Source organism: Globicephala melas, chromosome 14 (genome assembly GCF_963455315.2).
Source record: "Globicephala melas chromosome 14, mGloMel1.2, whole genome shotgun sequence".
In the NCBI taxonomy this organism is placed as follows: Eukaryota; Metazoa; Chordata; class Mammalia; order Artiodactyla; family Delphinidae; genus Globicephala; species Globicephala melas.
This window is the reverse complement of record NC_083327.1, coordinates 59,855,175-59,873,806: the sequence shown is the minus strand read 5'-3', so window position 1 is coordinate 59,873,806 and position 18,632 is coordinate 59,855,175. Positions and strand designations below refer to the sequence as shown.

The following is an 18,632-nucleotide window of genomic DNA, read 5'->3' as shown; positions in this document are numbered from 1 at the left end:
ATTTAAGCTTTCCAGACTTCGACTGCTACCCATAAATTTATGGCTCTTACTTCAATCCTGACCTATCAGAGATTTGAAACCATATTCCTGTCTGGTAGGCATATTCATTAAGGTAAACCAACACATCCAACACTAATAATTAATCCCCTCAGAAACACCTGCTGTCTCCAGATTCCTAATTTTAGTTAATGGAGCCGCCACCCCTCTCAAACCTGAATCCAAAATTTCAGAATCATCCTTCATTTCTCCTTTTTCTCCTACACCCAGTTAGCTTCTCGTCTAGCTTTTCTGCATCCCAAGCGTCAGTGTTTGACGTTAGGCTTTCACGTGCCATTAAGGCTACAGCCTTCTAGTGGAATTCTCTGCTTGCAGTCTCCACAATTTAGTCCATCTACCAAATAAGCTACCAGAATTGTCTTCCTAACTGTGCCACACCCCTGTTTAAATAAATATCTCTTGGCTCTCTTACATAGACAGCTTGGAATGCAGTGAGTTTCATGTCTCCAAATTAAGTTTTATAACCTAATCTTCCACTTCCAACACACCTTAACTGCTTCACAACTTTTTACCACTCCTCTTGCAACAGCTGACCCTTTCCTGATTTTATATCTGCCTAGGATGCCCCTTCCCCACTCCTTCAACTAACAAACTCTTACTCACAACTGTATTCATTAGCATGCAATGGATGTGAACCAAGCACTACGGCTAGACACTGGGAATACAGCTCAGAACAAAACAGTCAGGTAAGAAACCCTCATGGCAGTTGTATTCCAGTGGAAGAAACAGACAATGAAAAAGGACAAGCCATGAAAATAATTAGAGAATGTGATCTATGTTATAAAGAGAAACTCTAGAGTGATCCAGGAAGGTCCCTTAACTTCCTCAGAGATGAGAAATTATTCTTAAAATGAGATCTGGAAGGCTAAGCAGGAGCCAGCCACATGCAACACTGACAGAAGAGACCCCAAGTGAGGGCCCAACAAATGTAAGGGCACTGACTGTATTATAACTGTCCACTCTACTAGACTGTAGGCACCATGCTCCTTAAAGAGAACAATTTAATATAAATGTCTTTAGAATGTGGCTTAGTGGCTGGCACTTGGTCATCAACTCAATAGACCGGTTTTAGTTCAGACCCCCAAGTCCTAAAGGGCAACTGTGTTCTAGGAGTTTTCACAAATACAGAAATATAATACCGTTCTGATGTAAGGAAAGAATAATTTTGGTTAAAACACACATACAGACCCTTAGCACTTTTGGTATATATTCTCTTTCCCTTTTCCTAAGCTACACTCTCCATTTCAGCCCCAAGGGTCCTAACTCATCCATATCCTAAGTTTATTCCATGAAAGCTGGTTATAGACTAGCTACCCTGTCAGTTACCTTCAGCATAACAACCATCCTTTAAACAGGGTGTGATAATAAAGCCATTATTCCTCTCTTTAGAAAGTGAGAGTGAGGATACAATACAGACAAATTAAGTGAAGAATATAGTTTCAGACATCTGAAACTCTTCTAATTTAACAGGCCCTAAACAAAAAGCCTACAAACAGTAACTAAAAGGCACACATTCTTAATGTACAGACAAATTAAACTATCACCTAAGTAGGTTTACACTATGCATTGAAGCAGAATTTTCAAGATTACCGGCCAGCCAAAGGTTTTCTCTAAAGACTTACATTATCAATATGCTGCTGAGATAATGGAAAAAGTATTATTCATAGAGCTTTTTATCAGTTGTGAACTGTTGAGCCACATCACATCCCTTACTTCAGGTCCTCCCCCATCAACAACAAAAAAGAGGAGAGAACTGAGGTAAGCAATCTGGTGGACCTTTGAGATGAGCACACCAGGTTGGTGTTGAGGAAGATCTAATGAACTGGTGACTGTGCCTTCAACATGGCTGTGGCTCCTACCACCACCCTAACCTGCCACGTCCTGGGATGTGGTCAACCCATGAGCAATTAACGGTTGCTCATTACCACCTCACTAGGTTGCACATACATACAAGAAACTGGAGATGCCCAAGAGGTTCACTGCAGCCATAAGCAGGTGAAAGATAAAAGGTTTTGTGGTTCAACAAAAGTATCTGGCAAAAAGAATGGAGAGGTTCTTGCTCCACATAAGCTGCAGGTTCATCGTGAATCTTAACAGAGATTCAAACAATGATACGGTCTATAAGTGTTGGCCATACTCATAAACCAAATGCCCATCTTCAGATTTGCACTTTTGGGTTACACACTGATTTTATTATCTTCGTATCTGAAAGATGGCAACACCTGTCCCTGAAAAAGGGTGGTGTTAAGAACACCGGAGAAACATTAACAATGTATTAGACAGAATAAAACACCCAGGTTTTATTCTGGGCAACAGTATTGACACTTTGGAGACCTGCTGTCCTAAAAATCTCCCAATACAGTCCTCAGAATATCTAAAATTAAAGGATATATACATGTGCGAGTATATATATGAAACAGCCATGATCATTTCCTTGCTTATCTCCATATTTTTTTAGACCCAGAATCCATGATGGCTACAGGAATTATGTTAACAATATTATATCAATACCTCATCTATTCTGGCCAATGTAGTTATTAGTACGCAATGAAATCAACAGTATCAACTAAATGTCACTCTCTTCAATCAGGAAAACAGAAGTCATGCCTCTAAATACAAGCATATTTGCCAATCTTCTTGGCGGGGTGGTTATAAAAACCAACTAAAACAGAAACTGCACAATATAGAAGAAAGAATTATAAAACTTTATCCCTGTAGATTTAAAGCAAAACATACTTTTAATAATGTTTTATATAAACTTCTATATGTTTTATAAAAAATATTATTTCAACTAAAAACCAAGACCTACATATTAGCCAATATAGGAAAGAACAGTTTGTGATACATTGTACTTAAGAGAAATATTTATTTTCTAGTCAACAGTTTCAAAGGTCCACACAACTAAACTAAAACATTTGGATTTAACATTAAAAAGTTAGCCATTTCAATAGCAGCCTAATAAACAAAGCTATAATGATCAGGTTATCCCCTACTAGGCAGCCTCAGTATTTGGTGTCAGCCTTACCATAAACAAATAATCTTGCAATCGTATGCAGTCATTCCTGAGCCACTTGAATTATTGGAGCACAGCAGTAGTTTCAGCTACCTCTAAAATTACAAGAAAGCTACTATGTAGAGCACATTTATAGTGACACAGAAAACCCAAGTGATAATGACACCAATAAGTTTCAAGTTTACCACCACCTAAGGCTATACAAGTAAAAAACAGTGTCTTCTAAAAAAGGGCTAATTCTGCTAAATGAAACCACTGGGGTCTATTCCTTTTATTCAGAAGTACCACACAACTAAACAAGCAGTGAAGTCCACAGGGAAATAGCATTTCAATAGCTGCAACATGGTGCCAGACCGGGCTTTGTTGGCCGTCCTTTTCCAAGAAACAGAGATGTCTCTTTTTACTGAATCCATCTGCCATAAGTGATAACCAGATGTCTGTGTGATGATCCAAAATTAAAACAAAAGTGCTTCCCCCTCCCAAGACCTAACAGCAGAGATGAGTCCAATAGCCAGCATCACAAACAATTTCACTGTTTTAATAGCCTCCAAAGGAAAGAAACAAAGCATCTGAGTGGTCTAATGGTTCACCTTCAATGTACTACACCTCGCACCACTGAGTCAAGCACCAGCTAGTAGTTTTTCAGCTAACTCTGCAGAACAGTGTGCTAAGTGCTTTACACTTACTTTTCACAGCAACCCTATGAGGTAGTACTTATATGAACCCCATTTTGAAGATGAGGAAACTGGGGAACGAAGGCAGTGAAAAAACTTGCTCAAGGCCACACCACTAACAAGCAGCATCGCCACCACGCTGAACACAGGCAGCCTGTCTCCAGAGTCCATACTCTTAAGCGCTATACTAACCCTAATCCCAAGAAAGCGTAACTGATTTTGATCAAAACTGGTTTTACAGGGCTTCCCTGGTGGCGCAGTGGTTGGGAGTCCGCCTGCCGATGCAGGGTACACGGGTTCGTGCCCCGGTCTGGGAGGATCCCACATGCCGCGGAGCGGCTGGGCCCGTGAGCCATGGCCGCTGAGCCTGCGCGTCCAGAGCCTGTGCTCCGCAACAGGAGAGGCCACAACAGTGAGAGGCCCGCGTACCGCAAAAAAAACACAAACAAAAAAAACTGGTTTTACGATGAAAATACTTGTAATTTATCAGAAGGAAAAAGGTTAATGCCTGATATCTGGAACCATTTAGTTAATAAAAACAAATTCTGACTTTCAAAATGTTGTGAGTTCTCACCTAGTGAGTTAAAAAACAAAAACGTATCATGGATCAAGGTCTATGGACAGAAGTCTATGATGGTAAACACAATTATAGTACCAAGAGTCATCCACACATGTCCTGAGAAGACTGTCCTTCAGATGCAATCTGATTTTCAGTATTCTTTCTTGACGGATGAATACTGCATGGTCAAAATCGCCAGCCAAAGTTTTGTGCTGTATTTTTTTGGTGAAATTTCAAACAGCTTCATTATGGACTCCCACATGAAGGCTGATTTGAACTGTCCCAGAATTCACCTTGTGTTTTTTTAGCATTTAATGGGATGTCAGCAGCACACCTTCCATTACAAAACAAGCCATTTAAACCAAATTGTGAATTTTGTCACCCTTTAGTCACAAGATAAGACCAGATAAGTACAATTTCTGATATGACCTGATTCCTTTCCACTAATGACGCACTTCTGGAATCTTGCTTTTTCACAACTGTACAAACACATACACTCCATTTTTCTTCTAAATAAATTGTGTCACAATACAAAAATCAAATTTGTCTACGTGGCCTGGAAAGACCTCAGATAAATATATTCTTTCACCCTTCTGAAATTACCCGAAGTGGCAGTCATGTAACAAGAGCAAATACTGTATCAACTCAAGGCAGTAAACCATTATTTTTATTATTTGAATTGGTTAAAAAAAAAAAAAAAAAAGCCCTAATCATGTTTGAGAAATTTTGCTGTTTAGAATTTGCAGCCGGTATAAAAAGTTAATTTTAGGCATCAGGAATTAGATTCCTAATTAGATTAGATGCCTAAAGGTTCCCCTCATCCACTAGATAAGTCCCTGAAGTGAAAGAAATGAAATATATATACATCCTTTTATTAATATGTTAATCTTCAAAATACACACATATGCAACATGAACATACAATATGATGGCGACTTACAGTCCCGATCCCCAAGAAACTTCTAATTTAGCAGGCACGATGAAATCCATACATCAATAACTATAGCACCAGGCAGTATGTAATAAAGGATTTAAAATTCAAATTTAGGTTTGTCATGTTTTAGTATCTATGCATGTCATTTCTCTGCTATTTACAAGTGCACAAAAAGCACCTGAAGAGAAACACTTCCATCCAGCTTTGTACACCTGCCGTGGCATCAAACATATTAAAGGTACAACAAACATGAGTGTAAATTTCAGGAAATCTTTATTTATTATTTCAAATGTCACAATACAGCTAAATTTTCAAAGCACTACAGGTGTTGAGCCATTGTGGAAACATTCTACTATCAATTCTACAATCAATTTACACTTTATTTTTCATAGCAATAATAATTCATCACATGGTCTATGATGCAACAGAAAGAAATCAATCACCAGGTAATTACGGGCCTCCTCACCTAAAAACAGCACTAATACCCACTCAACTAGATTATACAATATTTGCTGATTTTTAAATACTGTGCCACACCCGTGCTAAGAAAGAACACTCTCCAAAACTATTCAGCTATAGATTCTGCACGTATTCATTCTACCTTACAGCAAACTCTGCACATTCTATATATGTATACATCCACACAAATTTCGACATGACAATTTTCCACATGAAACAAAATTGTGGGACTCACTTAAATTGTTCCCTCTAATTTGGCAAAGTGTAATTTCAGTCAAGTATTCAGATGCAAAATGATCAGAAAAGATGGATGTTAAGAAAAGGTTTTTAGAGTACAAATTATGAAAATCTAAGGTTCAATTAAAAACACACAGCAGGCTCTACAATACTCTTTTATTTTTAAAAAAGTGACTACATCTCCAATTACAGTGTTACCACTTGGACTTCTGAAACACCTTCTATTCCTAAACGTTCAAATATTTTTACGTGTCTTATTTCAATGCAGTCTTGATTCTTGGTTTAAGGCTCTTACCTGTTGTATTCAGAATAAATACAGAGCATCTGACATGATCACTCCATTTTCCATATCAGGGGAGGGATACAGAAGGAAAATGCAACAGACAAAGTAACATTAATGAAAAGGATATACAGGCCAAGGACATATGTTGAAAATTCCATAAGAAACAGAAATAATACAAATATCATAAAAAATCACTTTTGATTGGGATGTGATTAAGTAAGGAGAGGAACTAAGACAACACAAAACGTTGGGAGTGTTGGAGCAGAGAGCAGGGAAAGCAGGGATTGTTAATAAAGGTGGAAGTCGGGGCTTAAATCCTTTCCCCCATCAAACACAGAAGGGGTAAGGGATAGAGGCAACAGCAAATAAAATCTAAACGAAGTGAGTGTGATGGCAGCCCTGAGACTGAGGGAACTCACTAAGTCTCGTACACACTGAGAAAATCCTGGGACTCAACGTCCAATACCCTCAAGTGTGGTCACCCCCCAGAACAACATTCACAGAAGTACAGCTACATGAAGAGATTAAGAAAAAGTCCTTGATTCACTAACCTAAAGATGACAATATTAGGTTTTTCTTCTTAAGAGGTTTAAAATGCAATTTTAAGTTTCCCAATGTTTATACTTCCCATCTTTGTCAAAGGAAACTGCCCACCTCTTTGCACATATATGAAATTCCGTAACAAGAGATGCTGCACCTCAATTCCATGAAAATGCCAAAGTCAAAGACTCTGTTCTGGCATCAACCAATCAAGAGCACAGAGCGGCAGATCATTACGAAAAAAGCGGGCTGGGGGACAAGGATGAAACCTATTTGCTTAAGACAAGCCAGACTTAGCGAAAAAGGTAAGGAACAAATAGAAGCTGTGGTTGACATCACTGCTTCTGTTATTTATCAATTTTATTTTCATCTTTAATCTTCAGCTTTATATAAAGAGCTTTGTTCCCACTGGACACAAAAATAGTATTACTGTAATATGCATACATGGCCGTTTCAGCACGCCACAGGAAAACCTCATTTACTGACCTAGAATGGTTTTGGAAAGCATAAAACCATTAAATAGTTAGAGACGTAAGGCTTAAAGAGATAGCATAAACTGGCATTTAACATATCAACTGCGAATAATTCTTTAAACCACACAGTGATAAAAATCCTTTCTCGATTTGAATGAACTGCCATTTTCTCAAACTTTCCAAGAGACTGCAGATTGTACTAGAAGAGCTGAACCTTCTCATATTTCTCTTTCCCAGTTTCCCCAAGGAATCTGTTATTATTTCTTCACACAATAATCACACCAAGCTTGTTTCCGTTTCTTTCCTTGAGCCAGTTTTAAGGCACTGTTCTTAACCCTAAATACACAAGCCTAACGCTGGTTAACTGCCAGTGTCGCTCTGGAACTGCAGGTGACAGATGCAGTCAGAGAGCTCACAGATGTGGATTGGCTGCAGTCTGAATCCTATCGCAATGAGCACACTGACACAGCCCGCAGATGCACATCTCGGCAGAAGGAGAGAGTTTAAAAACCGTCATTCCCAATTAAATTTACTTTTAGAGCTTCTACTGGCTATCATTAAGCGCTTGCTTATCCCGACTCTCAACCCTGCTTAGCCCTACCTACTATCCATTTTATCTTCCTCAGTTCCAGATCCTTCTTCATCAAGTCTAATTTCTGTTAATTCTACTACTAATAATAACATAAAGCGAGGCTGTTGGCATTGCCAGAACCAGGAACCGACGAAGGTGCTATTTGGGAGCCGGCCCGCCGCGGCAAAGGCCGTTGGAAGTTTTCTGGGAAGCAACGGACCCGCTAGCATCTTTGCACGATTTCTCTTCCCCTGGGGGAGGGCTCCATAGAGACGGATGGGGAATCTCCCTTCTCCTGTCTTTCCCAGTGGTGGCTAACAGGAAAAATAAAATACCTCTTTTCTTATCCTACACCTCGCTGGATAACGCTCCCAGGCAGTGACGCCCCACCCCCAACCCGTTATCCCTGATGAGACCCCCAAATATCACCCTGTCCTCCTAAGAACTGGACCCTCCCTCGGCCCCCGGACCAATTTCCTACATCTGAGCGCCTCTCCCTCAGGCATCCGCCCGCACACACCCCACCCGCAGCACGGCCCCGGCTCCGCACACGCAGCCCCGCGCCAAGTCGCCCCGCACCCGGCACTCAGGCAGCCCGGTCGCCCGCGCTCCCCCCGCCCAGGGTCGCCGACCGGGTTACCGTGGGAAGAGCGGGCGGCGGCAGAGGACGCGGCGGCAGCGCTGCTGCCGGTTGCGGCGGGCGCGAAGGATAAGCTGGAGGACAAGGATAATGATGAGGCGGGCGCGCTCCCCAGTCTCCATGGAACTCCCGCCCCGGCCCGTTGCTAGGAGCCCCGAGGCTCGGGCTCAGTCTTTCGTGCTTTGTTGTTCCGGGTACAGGGCGGCCGCTGCTTCCCCGCGACAATAAATAGACGAGACGCGGGGGAGCACAGAGACAGCGCGCGGAGGCTAGAGCGCCGCCGGACAGGGCGCTCCTGGGCTCCTCGCTAGCCAACCACTTCCGGCTCTCACTGCTCCCGTCACTTTCCCCCGCCCCTTCCTCCGTTTTCCTTTCCTCCTTCCTGGTGCCCAGGTCCGGCGCGGCCTGTTGGAGAGCTTGGCGAGGTGGGGCTGGTGGGTGTGGACTAGGCTAGACTTGTGCTTGAAAACCGCTTGAAAAGATTTCGAGAAAACTAGGTATCACTTGTACATCTTTAGCTGGTAGCTAAACATGAGCACGTAATTTCTGGCGTAAAGTATAATATAAACGGATTTTAGGGTTTTTTGTTTGTTTTTTGTCAAAACCTTGGAACTTTCGTTAGCTCATTCAATTTATAGAAAAGGTCCACCATTCAACATAATTAGCGAAGCTAGCCCTAAGAACTATTTTTTTTTCTAATTCTAACGAAGACATTTTCTGTGAAAAAGTCCTACTTCGCTTTTTCGCGTTAATTTACGACTTCGCGATCAAACTCTCATGAATGAATTCTAATCCTAGTCCTAAAATAGAGCGATAGGATATGAAAGATGAAAGAATGGATACACGGGTAAATTGATAGATTAGATAGATAGATAGATAGATAACGCAGGGAGTTTAGGTCAAACTTCTGTCGCCTGTCCCTTCGATATTCCTTACTCAGCTTGGGTTTGCGATCAGGATTCTGCCTTGGGAGCCGGGAGGCACTTCCGAGGCTTCTAAGCGGCGTAGCCGGATCCAAGAAAGATGCGAGGTGGGAGAGGGCGGCTGCAGGCTGGGACTGGGGCGCTGGGCAGGAGCAGCGGCGGCTCGGCTCACGTGGAAGCTGGGCGCTTGGGACTGAGACCCTTCCTCGGCTGTGCTCCCAAGTAGCCGTGAACTGACCCGGGGGACTCCCAGGGGTGCACATTCGCCCGTTTGAACGGCTGCGCTGGGGTCCTCGAGGACCCTCGCGGGGTGACGTGAAAGGTGCTGCCTGTGGGAGCGAGACCCGAGTAACGGCCCTGGGAACTCCAGGCAGCGCGGGGCCCCGCGGCGCCCCCCCGAGCCCCACTCCCAGGCCGGCACAGGCCTCTGCTCTAGGGCTGGGCTGCAGTCAGAAGCCTCTGGCCCTGGATGAGGCCAGTGGGCAGCTCTAATTTAATAAAAGGCCATGAGGCGGGCTCATGAGTACCTGGCCTCTGATTGGTGTGAATCCTGCATGAAAAATGATAACACCACAGTCCTTTTGAAAGACTTGGGCTGACTTCTGGGGGATTTGGGAGTAGACAACCATTTGAGTGTTTCACTACTTACGGGGTCTTCAAGGATGCCTCTAGATCTTTTGCTTCCCACTCTGACTGTTCAGTAAAATATCTGACGTTTAAAAGCACTGTAGAATTATGGAACTTCCATTTTGTTTCATTTTCTTTACTAATTTATTTTTTCAATAATATTCAATAATTATAGCTTGTATTATAATTATTTAATGAAGAAAATGAACAAGAATATGTGTGATGAAGAAGAGGCTGGGTTAGAGAGTAATGTCTGCTGGGTAGTGAGGAGATGACTTTCGGGAAGTAACATTTTAACTGTTATCTGAAAGGGATGGGAGTGGAAGGGATGCACATAGTGTTCCAGGCGGAGGGAACAGTATGGGCTAGAATTTGCTGTGCTGGAGTATTAGAGTGGATGGGGCATCATGATCAGAGCTAGGGGTAGAGGACACGAGATGAAGTTGGAGAGAAACTAAGGCCTTGAACTTTCAGTGCCTTGCAGACCATGCAGAAGGGAGTTTGGATTTTCTTTCAAGTGCTAGTGGAAGTGAAGGGGTTTAAGCTGTAGAGTGGCATGGTCTGATCTACCAAGGAAGTGGCAGGGGAAAGGCTCTGTCCCAACAATTACTGCCACTGCTGAAAAGTCAGCTTTACAGCAATGGTGACTGGTCTTTATGAGGCACCCTCCTTGCAGGAGACCAGCAATATACCTGGTATCAAGCATGTCAGTTGCTTTGGGCCCCCTTTTGTCACAGATCAGCCCACAGTCTGTCTCATTACCGTATTTCCTTATTCTGGAATTGGGTTTGATTTTACTGCAGGCACCGTTCTCCATAGACTCATTGAACGCTTTAGCTCAAACACCATTCCTCTGACCCAGGAGTTCATTTCAAGATGAAAGAAGTAAGACAATGAGATAAAGCCCATGGGCTTCACTGGTCTTATAATGTGCTCCATTATTCAAGATCCAGGTAAGATTATAATATTATTCATCATTCAGGTGCCAGGTAAGATTAGAATATACAGCGTATGTTCTGAACCAAGCCTCCCCATTAATAGAGAAATTGATATCTAGGCTGGGAAAACAGTAAACCTGATCAGTTAGATATGTGCTACTAAAAATGTGATTTATAGACAAAAGCCAGTTTGTAAACTACTGATCAACAGTAAAATAGGTATAGAAATCAAGAGGAGCATTTTGAAACTTTCAATAATCTGACATTACTGTGACATCTAAGCGTGCAGTTTTGTATTTATGAAAACACTTGTCTGTGTTGGGTTGGTAAATAAAAACAAACAAACCAAAACACTGATCCTTCACCACAGTTATGCCCACTAAGGCTCCAGCTTTATGAACTTGGTTAAGAAAAAATCAGGTTATTGGAATATGTTGGCTACTACTTGTCTCCCTTAGTGCTTTGAGAGAGACAAACTGTGGTTCAGCACAGCCTTTCTGAAGAGACAGGCAATAGTGGGGTGGTACTTAGACAGCATTGTTAAGAGGAGTCCTTTGTGCCAGTGATTTAGTTATCCTATACTGGTAGGGATTAGATAATATCTACTCTGCCAATTGAAACAACAAAATTTTCTGCCCCACATAAAGTTAACATACTAACTAGGAATGCAGAGTCCCAGCAGAACAGTGGAGTTGGGGATCCTCATTTCTCAGGATTCTACTCGAATATCTCCTGCTGTACACTCTGTACACCAACTGAAAAAGTAATTCCTCCCATTATGCCAGTTGAGTAGTGTGCAATTTATAGGACAGAATGTGATACCGTAACCTGGCTTTATGACCCCAGCTGTTCCCTCCCTCTGCGCTCAGATAGCGTAGTGTCTGTGGCAAAGACAGTGAACTAAGATCTAGGGAGAATGATACAGAGGCCAGGCCAGTTTCCAAGGCAGAGAAGCAGGAAGGGCAGAGTCCATATTCAAAGCTTACATCTCAGTGAGATTTCTGTTAACAAGCTAATGGATTTCCTCCAAATGACACTGTTTGAAGGTATAGCCAGAAAATCCTCAGCCTGGCAGAAGGCATCTCCTGGTATGCTGTCTCAAAGACAATGTCCCAGTCTCTGTCTCTGTAGAAAGATGAATTCGCTTGTTGGGGCAGTCCCAGGAGATTCCTTCTCACTATTCCTCTAAGGCAGGGTCTTTCAGGATAATAGATAAAGGAAATCTTGGCACTTTGATTGGCTCACCAGATATCTCAGTCCTCTGCTGGAGAAGAGAGTTGCTTCTTACCCTGTTACTCTTGTCCACCAGGATACGGTGTAATCGCACAGCCATCACATATTGCGTCTCCTTTTCGCCCTTTCTCGTTAGTTTTTGTTATCCCATCTCCCACCTCCTTTACTGTATATTTGTGCATTGGGGAAAATTTTATTATTCATCCTTTAGCTACATTTGGACCCGATCAAGATTGACTACACCCAAGGACCCTGAATCTGGGCTGGGTATGACTGAGTTTTCGCCTCCCACTGGGTAGGGATTGAGTACATTGTCAATTGTGTATGGATCATTGCTTTATGTTAAGAGAAACTATAGCTATGGAGAAATCAGTGTATGTGTGTGTGTGTGTGTGTGTGTGTATACACCGAACAGCCAAGGGTGATGTGAAGGGAACATTTATTGTTTTGTCAACCCAGAACTCCCCTCTTACTTTGGGAAGAATACTCTTCCCTCCTATTTGGGGCAACTACTTCTACTCTTTATCTATCTCCAATCTAATATGTGTCCAAATGGGACGTGCAGTAGCCACAGTGATCGATAGAGCAGTGGGTTTCTGAGCTGAGCTAAGGCAACTATATAGTATCTGTACTGTAATTGAGTTATGGCTCTTCGTTCCAAATTCAGTCTTTGTGCCTGTTCTGTGAAGGTAGATCTCGACCCGTTGAATATTCTTCTTTTGTTAGTTATAACAGTGTTACACTTTGTCAGTAGAAAAAGTGCTGGAGCAACACTGAAGGAGGAAAAGGTTTTGCTTCCTGGTTCCAGTGTGCTTCCCTGCCAGGCACCTGAAGCATGGAAGGTTTTTCTAGAATCCACCTCCTGCAGCACAGGTGGCTTCCCCAGCCCCACTCAGGGGTCTGAAGGACAGTCAGTGGTGAAGGAAAATCTTCTAAGTGGGCATAATTCAAATAGTATATTTGTTTATTCACCATGTCTGGAGTGAGGGATGACCAGAATGGGCAGTTGCTAATGGTTTTTCTAGATGGAATGGGATTGGAAGATTGGAGATGAGGAAGTATGGGGAAGAGGTATATGAATGGATTTCTCTGAATGGTCACAGACTGTGAAGATATCTGTGTCCTATCTGAATGCATATTAAAGGTACTCACTATAGAGGAGACTCAATAATCAGGTGGATAAAATGGTGCACTCTGTGGGTGTCAGCCAGCCTCTTTGCCTAGCCACCCCAGTGCTTGCTCAATGGGCTCATGAACAAAGTGGCCATAGTTGTAGGGATGCAGGCTGTGCATGTGCTCAGCAACCTGGATTTTCCAATACTAAGGCTCACCTAGCTGATGCTACTGCCAAGCGCCTAATTTGGCAAAAGCAGAAAACAACATTGACTCCCTGATACAGTCCCAGTCCCCAGGGTGATGAACCAGCCATCTGGCAGGTTGATTACATTGGACCTCTTCCATCATTGAGGGAGCAAAGATTCATCCTCATTCGAATAATCACATGTTCTAGAAATGGATTGGCCTTGACTGCTCATAATGTTTCTGCCAACACCACTGTCTGTGAACTCACAAAATGGTTTATCTACCACTGGTACATTACACACAACACTGCATCTGATCAGGGTGCTTGTTTTACAGCAAAGGAAGTGTAGCAATGGGTCCATGTCTATGAAATTAACTGATCTTACTACATACACCATCACTTGGAAGCAGCTGGCTTAACTGAAAAGTGAAATGACTTACTGACGACACTGTTATGATCCAGTTGGGAGGCAACACTCTGGAGAAATGGGATTCTGTTTTACCGGATATGTTTTGAATCAGAGACCATTATATGGTACTCTCCTTCCTACAGTCAGAATACATTTGAATCAAGGTATGGCAGTGGGAGTGTCTCTTTTCACTCTGAGGATTTTTCTTCCCTTACCTAAAAACTTTGACTGCTGCTGGTGTGGAGATATTTGTCCCCAAGGGGAGAATGTTTCCTTCAGGAGATGCAATGGTTCCAGTAAATTGGAAGATGAGGCTATCAACTGGTCATTTGGGGTTCCTTATACCACTGAAACAAAAAGCAAAAACGGGGTAATCTACTGGCTGGAGTGATTGATCCTGATTACCAAGGGGAAATTGGCTTGCTTATTCTACACAATGGAGGCAAGGAGGACAGCCTGGAGCCCAAAAGATTTTCTGGGCATTGTCTTAGTACTTGCATGTCTAGTATTAAGGATAATGAAAAATTAAAGCAACTAAAAATAAAAAGTAGGGTTCTTGAGGACTCAGAACCTTTGAAAATGAAGATCTGGGTCATTTCACGAAGTAAAGGATCCCAACCAGTTGAGGTTCTGACTGAGGGCAGGGGAAATACGGAATGGTTAGAGGAAAATGGAAGCCATAGATACGAATTATGATCTTGTGAACAATTACAGAAACAGGGACTGCAGTATCTTTGTATATTATCTATTGACTTGTTATATCCATGTGTTTATTTGTATTTACTAATCATTTTCTTCCTTTCTCTCCTTCCGATTTTTATTTTATATTGAAGTTGTCAAAGTTGTATTCGTTTCCTAGGGCTGCTATAACAAAGTACCACAAACTTGCTGGCTTAAAACAACAGAAATTTGTTCTCTCACAATTCTGGAAGACAGAATTTTGAGATCAAGGTATCGGCAGGGTTGGTTTCTTTGGGAAGCTCTGAGGAAGAATATGTTCCATGTCTTTCTCCTAGTTACTGGCGACTGGCTGCCTGGTAATCCTTGGCATTCCTTGGTTTATAATATATCACTCCAATCCCGCCTCCATCTTCATATCGTCTTCTCTGTGTCTCTCTGTGTCTCAGATCCCCCTCTTTCTTCTCATATAAGGAACAGTAGCATTGGATTTAGGGCCCCCTCTAAATCAGGATAATCTCTTCTCTAGATCCTTAATTTAATTATATCTCCAAAGACCCTATTTCTAAATAAGGTCATGTTCACAGGTACTGAGGGTTAGGACTTGGACATATATTTTGAGGCCACAGTGCAACTTACTATAGAAGTTAGCTTTACAATCAAGTCTTTAGGTAACAGAATATTCAGTGGAACTGTGACTGAATTTGAGAATTAATCAATACAGGCAGCAGTGGATACAATGATTCCTAGGAGTCTGTCTCCTCATTTTGGGGAAAAGGTGAGACGTTCACTTGTAAGAAGGATAGCAGTATCTTACTAGAATACATAGAAACACAGCATTGATTTATCATAGACAGGTGCATATGGAAGCTAAGTAGTCACAAGTTCCTGTAGTGCACGGGGCTCCTACAAAGTGAGTAGCTTGAGTGTCTGCTTCCTGCAAAACATGCAGCTCCCGCAGTTCCTAGCTCCTGCAGCTACCTCCAAATCTCCTCATCACTTGGTATTGTAGGATATTGCCTCCAGTCAGTCATCACCTTGTGAACTACATTCCCCAGCACCCAGGGCCAGTTTCTAGTGAATTTTTTCTGTCAAGTATCATAGCAAATTCTGTGTCACTTGGTAAGCCATGGCCATGCCCTCTCCAACAAGGTCTGGAGCTCAGCCATTGAGGAGAAGTCATTTCTCCTCAATTGTATCTATAAATTTAATATTATCCCAATCAATAGCCAGCAATAATTTTTTAATGAAATTAATCAGATTCTAAATTTCATCTGAAAAAGAAAACGCAAGAGCATAACATAGACAATTTTGCAAAAGAGGGTATATTATACTGCCAGATATAAAAACACATTAAAAAGCAATAATAATTAATGAAGTATACTTCGGGCAGGAATGGGCAAAAATATGAGTGGAAAAGAATAGAAAATACAGATCCATGTAGTTAAAGAAATCTACAAAGTGATAAAGGTGACATTTCAACTCTGTTGAAACAGGATAAACTATCAATAGATGGTATTGAGACAGTTGGCTATCCATTCAAAAAATATATAGTCATATCTTTATTTAGTAACAAAAATAATTTCCACATGGATTAAGGATCTCCACTGTCTCTGATTTTAGCTCCGTTTTGAAGAAGTTCTTGACATTTGTCAAATGCATGGGTTTCAAAGATCCTCAGCTCTATTAGGTTTTATCATCAAATCTCTATCCATATAGTTTATTTTAAAGTGACTACGTAATCTTTCATTCGACACATGTAATACATGAATACATTTCTCAGTAGAAATTCAGACAACACAAACATACACAAAGTGAAGTCTCCTTTAGTCCCCCACCTCCTGCCATCCCATCCCTCCTCAAAATTAACACTGTAGTGTGACATTTCCTTTATACGGTTCAGAAATTCTCCAGTGCTCTAGTCTTCTGGCATCATAGACTCCTTTTTAGTGCTCTGAATTAATTTTTATTTCTATTTCTTCTGTTAGTTTAATTGAATTTTGAAAGATTAAGGAGGTAAATATGTTTTTAGGCCACCTTCTTGAAACAAAATTTACTTGGTCATTTGATTAATAATTCAATTCACAACTTAGATAAATAATAACATTATTTTGAAATATATAAAATAAAAAATTATTTTGAAAATGCATCTTGCCCTCTAGTGGTGAGAAAGTTATCTACTTGATTTCTACTCTGGAAATCCTGTCATGCTATTTAGCAGTTCAAGTAAGTTGGGAGAGCAAAGTGGAGTCTGATGCAAAAAGAGTGTCCTTAGATTTGTATTGTTTAAAAGAGGAGTTAAGGTATGCTGAACGTTAGACATTGTTGAGTTGTTAAATAAGATCACTAGAAGACTATTTCTATTATAAAAAGTAAAAAATAGACTATAAATTCCCATCTAATAGAAGGCCAAAATTAAACAACAAAACAAACGGATGTAAAGTCAAGAGAGAAAGAAAACACAGAAATAGTAGAGCAAAAGAGATCATAAAGTAAGATAGTGGAAACAAATTCTAAATTTCCAGTAAACATAATACATGTAAATAGATTAACCTCACATGCAAAAAATCAGAAAATATAGTAATAGATTAAAAATAATTCAACTATATTCTGTCTATAAATATATTAAGATCACCAGTTAAAAAATAGAGATTGTTCTGGTGGATTAAAAAATAAAAAAACCAAGAGAACTATATTGTTTGCAAAATATTCTTTACATTTAAAGAATAGAAAGAGTGAAAGCTAAAAAATGCAAATGATTCCAGAAAAATGCTAACCATTAAAAACCAGTAGCCATATTAATATTGTCAAAACAAAAACAAAATTGATGATGAGAAATTGACAAATTTAGATCAAAGAAGATATCCCTATAAATCTCTCTGATTTATTGAACTATAAAGCAGTTAAAAATTAATAGAGCTATAGTTTTTTGTTTTGAATTTTATTTTATCTTTTATATAGCAGGTTCTTGTTAGTTATCTATTTTATACATGTTAGTGTATACATGTCAATCCCAATCTCCCAGTTCATCCCACCACCCCTCCCCCACCCACCCCCACCACTTCCCCCCCCTTGGTGTCCATACATTTGTTCTCTACATCTGTGAATAGAGCTATAGAAGTTTTAATCAACATAATTAACAAGTTTTACTTGCTTTAAAGAAGAAAGCCTGAAAATTGATATGGGAAGTATCAAGTCAGAGAAAGAAAAACAGAAGAAACTCCAAGAAAGCTGAAAAAATACATTCACTTCAAATGGACCAAATATATATGTAATGCAGTCAAGACCTTCTCTCCTAAACAATGCTGCAAAAGACATTTTAAATTCTTCTCTGTCTCCCCTATTTTAGACACCATGCAGACTATTATCTTTCTTTTTCTTTGTTTTTATAAATTTTATTTTATTATTATTTTTTTGACTGCACTGGGTCTTTGTTGCTGCACACGGGCTTTCTCTAGTTGCAGTGAGCGGGGTCTACTCTTCATTGTGGTGCACGGGCTTCTCACTGCGGTGGCTTCTCTTGTTGCAGGGCACAGGCTCTAGGGCGTGCAGGCTTCAGTAGTTGTGGCATGCAGGCTCAGTAGTTGTGTCTTGTGGGCTCTAGAGCGCAGGCTCAGTAGTTGTGGCGCACGGGCTTAGTTGCTCCACGGCATGTGGGATCTTCCCGGACCAGGGATCAAACCCATGTCCCCTGCATTGGCAGGCGGATTCTTAACCACTGCGCCACCAGGGAAGAACCTGTTATCTTCCTATCATCTTATTTTTTCTTCAGAAGAGTTACAATATTACTGATTAGTTATTGATTTTCCTCTGAAACTATGCCCTTATTGGATTGGAGTGTTTTTGTATTTTTCGTAGGAGGAGCTGTTAGAGTTACTTTCATTAGGAATTGATGCTTTCTGGTTTTCCTCTGAGATGGTAGTTTTATACATAATGATTGATTTTAGTACATTTTCTAGGGTATGGAAATTGAACACAACCAGTGTTTTCTAGGTCATTTATAACTTCCATCACAATCTCCCTAATTTCTTTTGCCCTGGAGACCCTCAAACATTCAAAGAGGTTTGCTGAGCTTGTTTTCT

The 18,632-nt window shown here is 41.0% G+C and overlaps 1 protein-coding gene and 1 long non-coding RNA gene across 2 annotated transcripts in view; one reads left to right on the top strand and one right to left on the bottom strand.

Moving 5' to 3' along the window:
• Window positions 1–8,743, bottom strand: part of TBPL1 (TATA-box binding protein like 1) — a 29,778-nt gene extending 21,035 nt beyond the window's left edge. Inside the window, exon 1 of the mRNA XM_030853412.2 lies at window positions 8,440–8,743. The gene's annotated coding sequence lies outside the window, so the exon portion shown is untranslated. The remainder of the gene's footprint in view (window positions 1–8,439) is intronic.
• Window positions 8,744–8,822: 79 nt separating this feature from the next.
• The window catches only part of LOC132593342 (uncharacterized), a 74,616-nt gene continuing 64,806 nt past the window's right edge, over window positions 8,823–18,632 (top strand). Inside the window, exons 1-2 of the long non-coding RNA XR_009558675.1 lie at window positions 8,823–8,864; window positions 10,793–10,942. This is a non-coding gene — a long non-coding RNA (uncharacterized lncRNA). The remainder of the gene's footprint in view (window positions 8,865–10,792; window positions 10,943–18,632) is intronic.